This window comes from Vidua macroura, chromosome 8, assembly GCF_024509145.1.
Source record: "Vidua macroura isolate BioBank_ID:100142 chromosome 8, ASM2450914v1, whole genome shotgun sequence".
Classification (NCBI taxonomy): Eukaryota; Metazoa; Chordata; class Aves; order Passeriformes; family Viduidae; genus Vidua; species Vidua macroura.
In genome coordinates this window covers 17,430,837-17,444,998 of record NC_071578.1, presented here as the reverse complement: position 1 = coordinate 17,444,998, position 14,162 = coordinate 17,430,837, and positions in this window count along the sequence as shown.

Here is a 14,162-nt window from a genome sequence, read left to right as displayed (position 1 = left end):
TCTGGACAGACCTTCGGAGCTGAGTCGAAGAGTCGCAGCACGGAGATGAAAGGGCTCCCTCTACACCTCGGGATAGCTGAGTGAACTAGCAACAAGGCAGGAGGATGCCTCGGTCCCCCTGCGCCTCGTCTGTCCTCCCCCTCCGCCACAGGCGCCTCTGCATGGGAGATCAAGCCTCCCGAGGAGAGGGGACAGGAGGACCGGGACAGCGCACCCGGCACCATCCCTCCATGACCTCCCCGACTCCCCCCAGCCAGCCCGGGAGGGGGATCCCGGCGGGGCAGGGAAGGGGTTCGGCTACTTGGTAAAGTGCCCGGGAGCTTGGCGGAGAGGCGACCCGCCGTGCTGACCCGCCAGTCCGACGGCTGCCGGGCGACACGCGGGGGCTCCGCGCCGTGTGCCCCTGGCGTGCCCAGCCCGGTGCGCTCCCCACCGCGCAGAGAGCGGGCACCGAGGCGGGCTGCGGGGTTGTTTTGGCAGGGCGATTTCCCCGAGCAGCACAGGACGTGCCCCGGCGGGATCCCCAGGCGGAGGGGAGGTGTTGGGTCGGAGCGCAGCCGAGTCCGCAGAGCGGGGCGCGGGGACAGCGAGGGACGGAGCCCGCACCGCCCCACAGCCCTGCAGCGGGGCTGCCTCCGGCTTCACGCTATCACCCTGCTCCTGGGTGGAGAAGGGGTCTCCAGGCAACAATCGAGCTCTTCTGAATGAACTCCGAGCGATTTTCATGAACGACGATTTTTGGTTTTTCCTCCCATCAAGCACAAACTGCTGCCTATGATACAACAACTATGAGCTTAAGATTTAAACAGTATAAAGTAACAAAACAGAACATCAAAACCCCTTCTCAATGTGAGTCTCGTGGTTTACCTCCCCGTCCCAAACTAGAACTAGGAACTCAGAGATCTGGACGAATTGAACATTTAAAAGGAAAATCAAATAACTTGCCAAGTGTTAAATTCCTTGAAAAGTTCGTTTCAACTTAATGTTAACTCCCACAGAATTGACCAGTGTTTATCTGAATGCTCAAAAAATCCAGCCTACACCCCTTGATGATCTGGGTGGCTGAATATCTCCCTCTCCCCCTTCTCCCCCCAAACAGCTGCAGCCAGAACTCCTTAATAGCCAGTAAATTCAATCTTTTATCTGAATGCTAACAAAGAAAGGATGAATTCAGAAACCTTAAATAGACCTACTGTTGACTTCAACACAGCTTGAGACAGCCTTTTTTAATAATAAAATATTCCAAATTTTTAGTGTGTTTGTATCAAATTACATTTCCTCTTAAATAAGGAGATGGCAACATTTCTGTTACTTAGAATTTTAGACTGGCAAAATACAGCAATGAAGTCATTATTATCTGAAGCTGTTTTAAACTCCCTTAGATTACATCTAAAATAAGCGATTTCTAGCCAGCACAACTAAGAAAATTTTGTGTGAGTCAAGAATTAAATTGAATGTCCTCAGGTTGGAAAATAGTAACCTTGTTTTCACCTTGTTCTCACTAATGCTATTTCACTGAGATCTTCCATAAAGTTTCCTGGACTTATTATCTGTAACTAAATGCACCACTTTTTTGGATGGCCAAAGTGCTCCCACAGAATCTATATTTAAGTGGAATTAAGGTAAACAGTGCATCTCAACAATTTCAAGTAAAATACATTACAGTATGTTACCTTGGGTTCTAGAGTTAAGGAAAATTACATTTAGAAATCTGTATTTATTAGGCTGTTGGATTGCACAATAAAGATACAAAATCAACCTTATCTCTCTGTTTGGGCATCTACTAGCTCACACAATAATGACTACAGCAGTTTAGTATCATCTCTAGATGCAGATTTTTTTTCAAGATTATGTTTTTTAAAGCATGTTTATACAGCTTATTTCCTTATTGTATGATACTGTGACAGGAAGGAAATGAAAGATGCTAAAATGTTAAAATTTATATTAGCTACTGAATTCTATCTGTAGTGTGCAGAGTTAAGAGTACTTGGAGATTTTAAGTGCTTCAATATTTCTATGTATCTATATTATTTCATAACTTAACTCTGAAATTCTTTATCATATTAAAAAAAATAAAAAACAACAACAACAAAAAAACCCAATCAAACCAACACATCCAAATAAAATTCTTCCTGTAGTTACTATATGACCTTAACTTACTTCCATCTTACTGTCATTTTTGTTTTGCTTAAGAATTCTTTTTTTTAAAATAGCAGTCTTACTCTTGCAGCATTCCTACAGAATGTTGTTCCCCCAAGACTATTAATCAGGTGAAAGCTTGAAGACTTTGTCATCTTGCTGCACATTCAAGCAACAGATAGAAAAGGAGAATTGTAGTGTGGCTCGAAGATCTTTCTTGACTCTTGTCTTTGACCTTCTCGTTTCAAGTGCTACAACTATTTTCCCTTCTTATTGCCATGGCAGGATTCCAAAATCATCCTTTACAAAGGTCCTGTGGCAAACAGGACTTATAGCAATTAAGTATTTTCAGCAGACCAGTATAAACCAAGAGATGTCATTTGTTGGATTTGTCTGTAGAAAGAAAAAACAATTTCCCCAAACAACCAGATTTCAGATAGAATTGCAAGAGATCTGTTCTCATAGTAGTAAAATAGCCTCCAACATTCATGTACACAGACATATCCATAATGTATGTTGGCCCTGAAAGATTCCTTGGAGGGCAGAGGGAGAGATCAAATAGAGGTCAAGTGAGTAACTGTTTATAGATGGTTAACTAGAATGACAGAGAACTGTGGTAGCTGCTTTTGTAGCAGTATTTAAAAGTTTAGGCTTGCTTCCCTGGGAGTTTTGCATGTGATTTCAGTGGATATGAAATCGGCCCTTAAGGGCAGACTCCATCTCTTCTTTTATCCCAGCAGAGTACATCCCAACTTGGTCTAACCTTTCATGAAGAAACGCAAAACGTGATAAATTTTGCTTGGGTTTGTTATGAACATAGCTCTTGGCCTCACTGCAAGGAGTTTCCTGAAAGCTTGGGGTAAAACAGAGCCAAGTTTGCCGTGTTCTGCCTCTCCCTCTGAGCACCAAGCTGACACCACGGAGGGGGTTTTATTCCAAGAGTGTTTCAAACTGTGTGGCTTTGCTTGGGTTTCGCTTGGACTGTTCAGGTTCACTGAGCTTGCAGGCCACTGCAAGGAACCTGGACCTCAGCAATAAAGGTCCTCTATTCCCAGCAAGGGGAGGTACCTGGGAGGTCTGGCCAGGGCCAAGCTCAGCTCTGCCTTTATACTCTCTCCATGGGAAAGTGATGCACAGACAACCAGAGCATTAGAAGTGAAATGGTTTAAGAGTCTGCAGGGAAAAGACTTAACCCAGTGTTCAGGTCAGAATGGTCAGGGGTCCTTACAACACCCATCTCATTTCTTTCAGGCTTTCATTTGACTAATCAAATATGAGTCACATGCCTCTTGGGATTTTTTTTTTTTTCTTCTGTCACTATTTGCTTTTAATCTAAGATAGGCATGAACAAAGCACCATAAACCAAATATCTATAGACTTTGGGGATTTTCAGACTCTGAAGCAAACTTCCCAGCTGCATTATTCCTCAACAAAGACCAGGGTTTTGTCTATATTAACAACTTGTGAGGTGAATATAAGAACAGATTTACAGAGCAAAGCAGTAATTCCATTTCATTTTAAGTTTTTTTTTTCTTTTTTTTTTTTTGAGTCTAGCTGTAGTCTTGTCCTAAGAACTGAATTGCTATTTAGCAAGAGGATTATGTGCCCTACTGGAATTAATTTTATGACTTTTTTTTTTCATCCTAAAACAATCTCCTTCACACATTCAGAGACAGCTCTGCGATGCAAAGCAAATAGGGATGGGGCTTCAGACAGTCCACGGCGAAAGCAGATCCCGGATCCCTACTAAAACCGAACGGTAGGTGCGAGCCCAGAGCCGCGGCAGCCGCGTCCCGGGTACCGCCGCGGCCTCCCGGGCTGCGGGCGCCGCCGGTTGCGTGTCCTGGGGGGCCCTCTAGTGCCGGGAGAGCGCGCTGGGGCCGGGGAACACCGCCCAAAGGCTCGCCTCGCACTCCGCGCCACTGCGCTTCCGGCTTTTCAAAGTCTGCTTCTTTCTCCTTTTCTTTTTCCTTATATTTTTCTTCTTTTTATTCTTTTCCCCCTTCTTTTTCTTTCTCGTTTTCTTTTTTTCCCCTCTTTTCCCCCTTTTTCTTAACCTCTTCCTTTCTGCAAATATTCAGGAAAAATCTGAAAATCAGAATTCTTATAATTGCCTTTTTAGATTAAAAAAAAAAAAATCCATTCTTTTAGTGTTGCTTTGCAAAAGTCCTAGAGCCAATTAAAACCCTGAATATAGTCATTTTGGGCAAGAGGAACCACAGAGTTACATCACATAAAAGATAAGAAGAACCACAGAGCCACATCACATAAAAGCCCAGAGTAATAGGTAATATAAAAAATGAGAAAGGAAAAAAAAGGATGTGTGAGGAAAAGGCTGGTGTGCTATTTGCCCAGAGCCAGGCATTAGGGCCTGGGCAGCATATTCAGGAAATACCTGCCTGCTGATGAGGCAGATAAATTAAATCTAGTTTAGAGATTTGTTTCTGGGCTATGAGCAGCTTTATTATTCTCACATTGAAGCAAGATCTAGCAAACGGATTGTTTGTGGTGATGGAAACATTTCATTTGCTGGAACTGCTCTGACATTCATTGTGTAAAGTTGCCAGATGGCAAAAATGTTTAGTTTGCAATAAACAATCATTAACATCACTTAAGATACATGTCACTCACACGATAGGAACATGTGCCTTACAGGTCTAGGCCTAACGGGGGTGTGGAAATTGGGACACACCAAATGCAATAATTTGCTCACTTGCTGGAGTGGTGTTTTACTCAGAACGTTCCTGGAACTTACAACCAATAGCTGACTGCATAACTGAAGTTTTCAAAGACAGCTCCTAAACCTTTTCTCACTTAGAGGGAAACACTCAGCCAGAAATGAGGCCCTGAAGGACATACCCATGACCTGCCACTGCCCCAGCATATTAGCAGAAATATCAGCTAGTCATTTCTCCTCCTTTGAGCAGCTCTGGTCTTGTGGCTGTAGCTACTCTTCCTCTTTCTGCTTCAGCATTTTGGGTTTGCATACATGTTTCAGGAGATTATCACCATTCTTACCAAAACACAGAGTTTGGTACTCTGACAGTATCATTCAATATAATGGATCCCCAGCTACTTATAAAACTTCAACCTTCCACGAAGAGCATCAGAGTCGTTCAGTTACAAGACATGGAGAAGTACAGTAAAGCCATCTAACTCTTTTTTCTCACAGTGCAGGGTTGTTTCTGATTGAGGATTTATGGCCATTGTGTTCAATTGGTGCTTATAAGTTTTTAGGGATTCAGCTTCTATTTCTTCCCTCAGGAGGTCTTTCTATAGTCCAATATGACTTACCATCAGAAGTCTTTCCTTCCTAATGTCTCTACTTTTAAATCCTCCCTTCTGGAGCGTAAAAAATCTATTTATGCTAATTTACTACTTTACAATATTCCTCTCCGGAGATGGTTTCTGTTTCCTCTTCGACCCACACAACCAAATGATAAATGTCTATGTTATTTCATTGTCCTATATCACGAGTCCTAAAAATGTTGCTCTTGTGTATCTCTGTTCACAAAAAGGCACTGAGATTTGCTGCTGTGTAGGTGGTTTTATACTTTTAAGCTTTTGTGGCTTTGTTAGCTCACCAAAAGCAGTTTGCATGCCATTTTCAACCTGGCAAAGACCATATAGGTTAAGGGATTCATACAGACTGAATTTCATGTCAACAAGTTCAGCCATGATTTTAATTGACCAGACTGGAACACAAATGTGCAAACAGCAAACATTTGAACAAAGCATCTGTGTAGGCTTTGTAATCTCATTTTTAGGAGTTGCTCAAAATTACTAACCTCAGAAAAATCAGTATATTCATAACTATGCGGCTGCAGGAATTGGTTCCTCAGAACTTGCTTCATTCCATAAAAAATACTGAGATCTAAACAAGGCAGTTTAGAAAAAAATTTGTCAGATAGTTTTGCTTTTATTCTAATCTGCAGTGACTGCTCACATTTTCAGGAAAAAGAACTGGCTCAAAATGTGTATATGCATTTAAACCCCTGCACCACCTTCTTGTTTTGTGACATGTCCATTAAGCTAAGCCCTAAGAACATGACATATATATTAAGCTAAGCTCTAAGAACATCAGTCTCCCACAAGGGAATAAAGTAGGTGTTTAAACTTGGCATAGTCACCCCCTTCACACATGCATACAATCAATTCCCCAGCATCTGCAGCACAGTTTACTACAGCTTTTTTTAGTGTGTGTTAATTTAGCATGTACACAAAGCTCTGACAGTGTATCCCAGGTGGAGGGACTGATCCTTGGCCCCACTCCCATTTCGTAGAGCAAACACAGCACAGAGGTGTCAACATCTGTTAGAGCTTCACAGCTGGACATTCCCCACGTGCAGTGAGGTGCCCAACACAAGTCTGCCTGGTGCTCTCACCCTGCCCTGGTGCAGCTGCCTCAGTGGTGTTTGGGGGCAGGTCTGGTGTGGGACCTGAGCTTGGTGTGTCACAGAGCAGGGAGGCTTCACTGACAGAGCACAACCAGCTGACAGCCACCGAGCCAGTTACAGATGCAGAGGAAGATGATGAGAGCAGTACAAAGGCCACATTATTTCAGATCAAAGGTCTGTGTAGCTCAGAATCCTCTCTCCAGCCACGTTCAAGAGCAGATGCTCAGGAGTGGAGGGCAAGCATGGCTGAAGCTCCCTGCAGCAAGCCCTCCCAGCACATGGCCCAGAGTCTGGGCTCAGCTCCAAGAAGGATGTGAAGCTCCTAACATCCCACTGATTTCAGCAGTTTCAAGCAGGTTTCGCATCATTTGATTTTAGCAGGGAATCAGAAACTTCAGTAGAAAGAAGGAACTGTGGATATAGACTCTGGTTTTTGAAAAACTTTGCACTCTTCTCCCTGAAAAAACAAAATCCAACTTCCTCCCCCACCCCACCCTGATTATAAACAGCCTTTTTTAGCTTCTGCAATATCCGAAAAACTGCAGTTGGAATTTATAGAATTATAAATGTCTGCCCTGAAGATAAAGTCAAGAACACCTGGAAACAAGAATAGTATTGTCCTTTCCTTGCCCAGCAGGAGCTCATGGCAATATCCCTGTGCAATAAAGTACCTATCAATAACCTCATTGGAAAAGTCCAAATTGTAGAGCAACTAAGACAGCAGGCACCAGAAAGGGAACTCAGAGCGAAGAGAGACTTTAGGCTTGAAAGATCAGTCCTAGAATGCTAATCTGTGAGGTTACAATGGTCTTTCTCCCTATGTCCAGTTAGCAAATTATAGCTAGTAGCTTTTCTTGTGAAGAAGAACAAAATTAATTTCTGCAATGTGCCCATCTAAGGACATAAATCCTGTTTTTTTGCAATCCCTTTTCCCAGAATAACACCACAGCAAACATCCTCTTCCCTTGTAACTGAGGAAATGAGGAGAAGGAATGTGCCTGGACCAAGCCACTCTGCACAAGAGGCCAGTATCTGATGTGCTGGCTCGTAAATGACACAAGAAGATTTTCTCTGGATTTACAGCCTCATTGGTTCTGTGGGGGCTGTAGTTTTCCCTTTTACATTTCTTGGAGGTGTTGCATGTACTTTCAAACAGGAGATCCAATGTGGAAACAAAAGCTTTTCAGATCTCCCACAGAAGGTAGCTTTTTCCTCCCAAGCAAACACCCTGACCAGGTGGACTGCCTGCAGCTGCAATGCAGGAGCAAGTGTAAGTTGTTTAAAGGTCATAAAAACCCTTGGGCTTAGCTTTTATTTGTGAAGAAAAACCCAGGTGGCAGATGCTTCTCTGCACTCCTCCTAACATGTGCCATGAGAGTGAGCCTGCCTGAGAGCTGTCGACAATACAGGTGAAGAAGAAAGCAGCTGGGTTGGCTGTATGAAATATATCTCTGTGTAGACATTGCTGTGCAATGTTCATTGTAGGTCTGTGGGGTACCTCCTGGCCTCCAGCTGCCATCTCAGAAACACTTGGGTCTCAAGCTTCTTATCATCTGACAGGCACGCTGCACATGTGAGCTGTTCCAAACAGCATTAGAAGCCTGTGTCTAGGCATCCAAATCCCACACAGAGGATTCTATTCTGGTGTTTTATTCCCATTTTAAGGATGGAAGAACCAAGGCAGAGTGTTACTCTGAAAAATGGCTGCAAGAATGTCCTTTCATTTGTGGTGAAGCAGAGTCTGGAAGGCCAAATCTTGCTTCCTGCAGATGAGTGCTGCCAGGTCCAGCTGGCTGGTGTGAGTATTCCAGCCTTTGGGAAACAGCTGCTCAAGGAGCACTATGGCACTAAGAGCTATTTATGGAATTTGGGATTACTCAGACAACTATACTAAAGGCAAGGCTGAGCCCAGGCTCTCAAGTGGTGCAGATTACTGCCATAGCTGCAGGGATCCTCAGCTACAATGGCTTCTTGTGAAAGCTGAGAGATTTTCAGATGTTGCCAGAGATAATTCATTGCCTGTCTTCCATTTACCTACTCCAAGCCATGGAACCGACCCCAGGTCCCTCATGGGACACAAGACAAACATCCATCCAGCTCAGCTCTTGCACACTGGAGTGATTTGCCCTGGCATGCTGGTGCTGCAGAACACACTCTCACTGAACACGAGCTCAGCCAGCACCACTTACTGCTCTGTGCCTTCAGCTCAGCCCAAGCCCAGCCTGATTCAGTCCCACAAGTGGGGCAAAGGGGTCAGGGATGCTGCAGTGACCTATGCAGCTTACAGCCCATGGCTCTGGGAGAGAACCTGGTGTATCTGTAGGGAAGTGTGGAGTTCCTGGCACGTACGTGCAAGGCAGTGGCAACTGAAACAAATGTGGCTGAAGCACATGGCACAGCATTTCTGTCCTGACTGACACAATGACAGCTGTACCAGAGCACTGACTGAGAGAGTGAGGACTGATGTGGCTGATCTGCCCCTACTTTGCCTCCTGGGTCCTTAGGGGAAAGTTGCTGGGAAGAGATCAGCACTAAAAAGCAGCAAGCACAGTTCCAGGCCTGGAGAGTTCAAGGCTATCAGATCCTTGGTGGCCTGGGACTGCTGCTTCTAGAAGGGTCAATACAGAAAGGATTAACTCACTGGCAAAGGGCCCAGTGAGTGTGGGGATTCTTTCCAAAACCTCCCAGCCTGAAGGGCTTTATCCAGCCCTAACTCCAGATGCTACAAAACAAGAGGAATAGGAATTTCCCAAACATTTACTCTGCTAGGGCTGTAAGGCTGGAAGAGAGAGGATCATGCTCATCAGGGAAAACAGCCCAGAGCATCAAGGTAGAACACTGCTGTGAGGCAGTGGCACAGACAGATGAGCAAGAGCTACCTGGTACTTGCACTAGGACCTGACTCAGAGAAGTCAGCTTCCATAGTTTCCACTGTCTGCAAGCCCAGAGGCTGTTTTTGGTATGCTCCACAGCTGGCCTATCTAATCTCCCTAATTTTTTTTTTCTACCACCCTCTCATCCTTCCCTTTGCTCACCTTGCACATTTACTCTTAGTTCATTTCCACATTTTTCTAAATTTTTTCCTCCAGCTCCCTATTTCTCCCTTCCTTTTCCCTCCTTTTCTCTCGTCATTGTCCTGCTCTGCCTCTGTTCTACCTCTCCTTTTTCTCATCCCACTCTTCCCACATGCTCCACTTCCCTGGAAGCATCTGCTAGAAGACTGGGTCCCACATAGCCCTTAGAGATGTGTAAGCACTAGCAGTGTCCTTGGGCATGTGGAACCTGCACCTTTACAAGATGCTGCCCAAGACATCTTGTCCTCAGGAAGGAGGGCTTAGAAATATCTGCTGTCTGCATCCTTTACTCTGTGGGATGTATCAGACTGCTCTTTCAGCACTCCTGTGTGGCCAATACTAGGTCCTCTCTCTCACTGTCATAGAAAACATTTAATTTCTAAAAGCTATAAAGCTGTGTAGGTTAAAAAGTGCATCAATGTTTGTGGACTCCAAGGTTATACAATACACGGCAAGATCTGGTCTGAGTCCAGATCCCATAATCGCACAAATAACCCTCTTATTCCACACCTATTTAATCCAGACTCTGCTGACAGAGTCTTTCAAAGCCCGCTTGAAATGTTAAGGACTTTCTCTTAATTGCAACCTCAATTTATTCTTCATCCATTTATCAATAACTTGTTCTTGCACGATACAGTCTATGGCATGATGACTCTCTTCTCCCTCACTTATAGATAAAACTTTTAGCTAGTCTTTTGGGGAGTTTTTCTAGATCTGGTAATGACAAACCTTTTGGTGTTTACATGTCCAGTGCAGTTAGCACAGAAGTCACAAGCAGGACTATCAGCTACAGCCCCATCATGCAATCTTCAGTGTCATCCTTCATCTATTTCCACTTGAACAGGGTTATCGAGCTGGTGCCATCTAACTCTGGAAGGTTACACTTCATTTGGATGTATTGAGTAAATTCTCAGCTCCACTGGTACTCCATCTTCTAACAGCAGGGCTAAAAGGGCAGACAATTGTTTACATTGGTTTCAGGCTCAATCATAATGTAGGGTTTTGTCTGAGTGGAAGTGCAGAATTGGAGCAGCTGGCAAAATTCAGGAAAACTATAGGATTCCCTTCAGATCAAAGGCAGTCACTTTCTTCTTTATTCCCACAACTGAACTTAAGGAACTCTCTTGTGCGCTTTAAAAGGAAAAAAAAGAAAGTCATAATTTCCTCCTCCATCTCTTTTTTCATTGAATCTGATTGAAAATTTCTCATCAAAGCTTTTTCAGTAGATATTTGAGCTCTTGGTGAAGAGAAAAAAGTCTTAGTACCCTTGGAAACATTCAATTTTTTACTAAATAAACAAACCAAATTCTTTTAGATAAGAAGAGCAGAGTCAAGAGAGAAGAGCAGGAGGATACTGGGTCTCAGTGGAAAGGCAGTATGTTTTGTGTCAAAATGGAATATATTTCAACAAGCCGTAAAAGCTCATCAAAATTTCCCTAAATTCAACTTCTGAAAACATCCCATGTCAAGCCAAAAAACTGTTGAAAAATAAGTTCTGTCTCCGCTTGCCTGCCATGTTGACTCCATTGCTTTGAACCCTAAGACAGGCTTCTGAGTGGACTGTCTCTGAAGCTGAGATATGTGCTTGTACATATGTTCCAAAATTAACATTTTGTTTTGAGGAATCTCAGTTTGACCCCACTTCTTGACATGGTATGGGTGTTGTCAGATGGACAGTTGTCCATCAGTTGGAAGCTGTCAGATGGCCATTTGTGCACTACTTGTCAGAGTGGGTTAGGAGAAAGCTCCTTTCTCTTTAAAAAGCTCCCAATCCAAGGAGAAACCTTCCTTTTCATGGCATAGCAAACACCAGAATGTTGCACTTACAAGTAATCTTTGCAGTGTATAAGCTGCTTCTTCAAACACATGGAAATCACCTGGACAATCTGTTTTCAGAAGTAAGGGGTCTTGAGCCCTCATAAACAGACACAAAAGTGTCACTGGAGCAGAAGCAAGAGTGATCTGCAGCTGAGCATATCCAGCAGCAGGGAGGCACCAAGCACACCTCGGCAATCCTGGCATCCAGCAGCAGGCAGTGCTCAGGGCTGGGCTCCCAGGTACTGGAGATATGGATACATTCATGCTGCAGGCTGGAGGAGCACAGGAATACCAAAACTCGTGATTTTTTTCATAAAAGCCACCCAAAGGCCACCAAATCCCAGTGGCTAGAGTAAGAACTGTAGTTCAGCTTCCCATCCTGGATTCAGCCTGGTACAAGTTTTGAAGAGGGGAATAATGTGGAGAACCAAGCCAGGTGAAGTCTGTATGGAAATGTAATGCAGGTCTGTTGCCAGGGCAGACAGCACTCTCGGAGGAGTTTAATTTTGGTGTCAGGCTGCCCTTCTTTGCAAAAGCCAGTGATGAATTTTGCACCACTGAGTTATGCTGTCCAATGCGACTGCAGCTGTTTATTTTGAAAACTTGCTGTGCTGGAGGGAATTTACGAGCCAGCAATATTTCTACTTTATAGCACTTCCTTCATCCACATTCCTTCGTCTGGTCATTTACACGGGCTGGGCCCACGAGGAGAGGTCAGGGGGGCACTCGAGTGGTATCTAGAGGCTCAGAATGGAAACATGTTTTCTCACGCAAAAATAAATAAGGGAGAAATGTTTCCATTGCAGAAGAGGAGCAAAGGCTGGAATCCCAGCAGAGACCTACCAGGGAACAGCAGGCTGCCCAGCCAAGGCAATTAACAGCATTTAACAAGAGAGACGTGCGGCACATAACATGTCTATTCCAGTGACACCTCTCTGGCTTTGGCACACTTCAGTTTGGTTCCTTAAGATATTCAGCAGCTGAAATGCAAAATACAGATGCAGTTGTATCTGAATGAACCAAGCTGTCTAAGGAGCAGGCACGTGTCTCCCCTGTTCTGCACCTGAGCACAAAGCACCTACTCCCCTTGGATCACAGCTGAGGATTTTACATTTGAAGAGGCAAAAAAAAAAAAAAAATCCCAACTGTCCACACTAATTTTCTATACATACATATATACACTCTCACTCTACTGAGAAGTGATAGATGACCCTCCCTTGATGGAAACATTCAGGGTCAGGTTGAATGGGATTCTGAGCAACCTGATCTAATTGAAGGTGTCCCTGCTTATTTCAGAGAGTTTGGACTAGGACCTTTAAAGGTCGCTTTCAAACAAAATCAGTCTAACATCCTATGATGCCCCATCCCTGCCCTTCTCAGGAGTTGACTGAGATCCCAGCTTGGAATACTGTTCATCTGAAGTTGCCTGAAATCTGTATCTCATAAAATCTCTTATCTGCAGCAAAATGAAAAAGAGATATGTGAATTTTAAGTATATAGTCCCTCAGCCAATCCCACCAAAAGATTAAACAACCACCCAAGCCTGAAAGATCTACAAGATCAGCACAGTCTTACTAAAATACCAGGAGCACCCAAAAGAGCAATGTGACCATCACCAAAGCTGGGGTAGTTCTGGTTAGGCTCCAGTTTCCAGCTGGGTCAGCAAGGTGCCACACAGTGGTGTAAAGCTGTAGGAAGCTCTGTCACCATGCCCCTCACCCTGCAGAAAGCACTGAGCCCAGCTGATGTGATCTGGCCATGCACACCTGCACTGTATATCAGACATTCCATACAGAGGACTTCTCCCCTACATGTGCACGCAGACCACCACCTGCAGTGAAAGGTCTTGGCTACTTTAATACTTTTCACATATTTGTTATGAGTCCTATTGGTCTCACTCCTGCCTTCCCACCCCAAAGTTGTCTGCATTTCTGCTTTAGATTAAACAAGCAATTCCCACATAGGCAGTTTGTTAAATGTCCTTGCAATGACAGACAATACCTTAGAAAGACACAAAGTGCTGATTTATCTGAGGTTACTAGCTACAGCACGTGGTTTAGATCAGATCCTGGCCCATGACAGTGATATAAGGGAGAACTCTACTTAATGGTAGTGAAGGGAGCACATCTCCTTTCCTTAATCACACACAGATTTCCAGTTGGATAGTGGCAGGGCTGCCTATTTGTCCTTCATTATACAAACCATAAACACACACTGGTATACCCAGAGCTTGTCCACTCTAATCATCTATCAAGAATTCCAGATTCCTCCTGTGTTATCCAAGTATTTTTTTATTATAACATCCTTTCCTAAAAATTTACACAAACCAACTTCTGTTCTCATCCTATTCTCATCTTTTCCCAACTAAATTGAAAAGACCAGCTTCCCAAAGAAGCTGGTTCTCCATGTAGATGTTATCTGGGTAAGTACAGAAGTGTCACTTGCAGAGATTCTAACATTCAGCAGCCTTGATTCTGTGACATTCTCTTTTATTTTAGTCTCAAACAGTTCATCCAATGCTATTCATCAATTCCAGTTGCAAAGCCTACCAGATCAGCTTATGCCATGCCTGAGCAGCAGCTTGGAGTTGCAGCTCAATCATGCTAAGTGCTCATCCAGCTCTGTTTCACAGCTGGATAATTGTGAGAGAATCTCCTCTCACTGAAAGAGATTCATTAACCAATGTTGGACAACAGTGTTACCTTAAACTGCCATGGCCTTTTTACAGGTATGT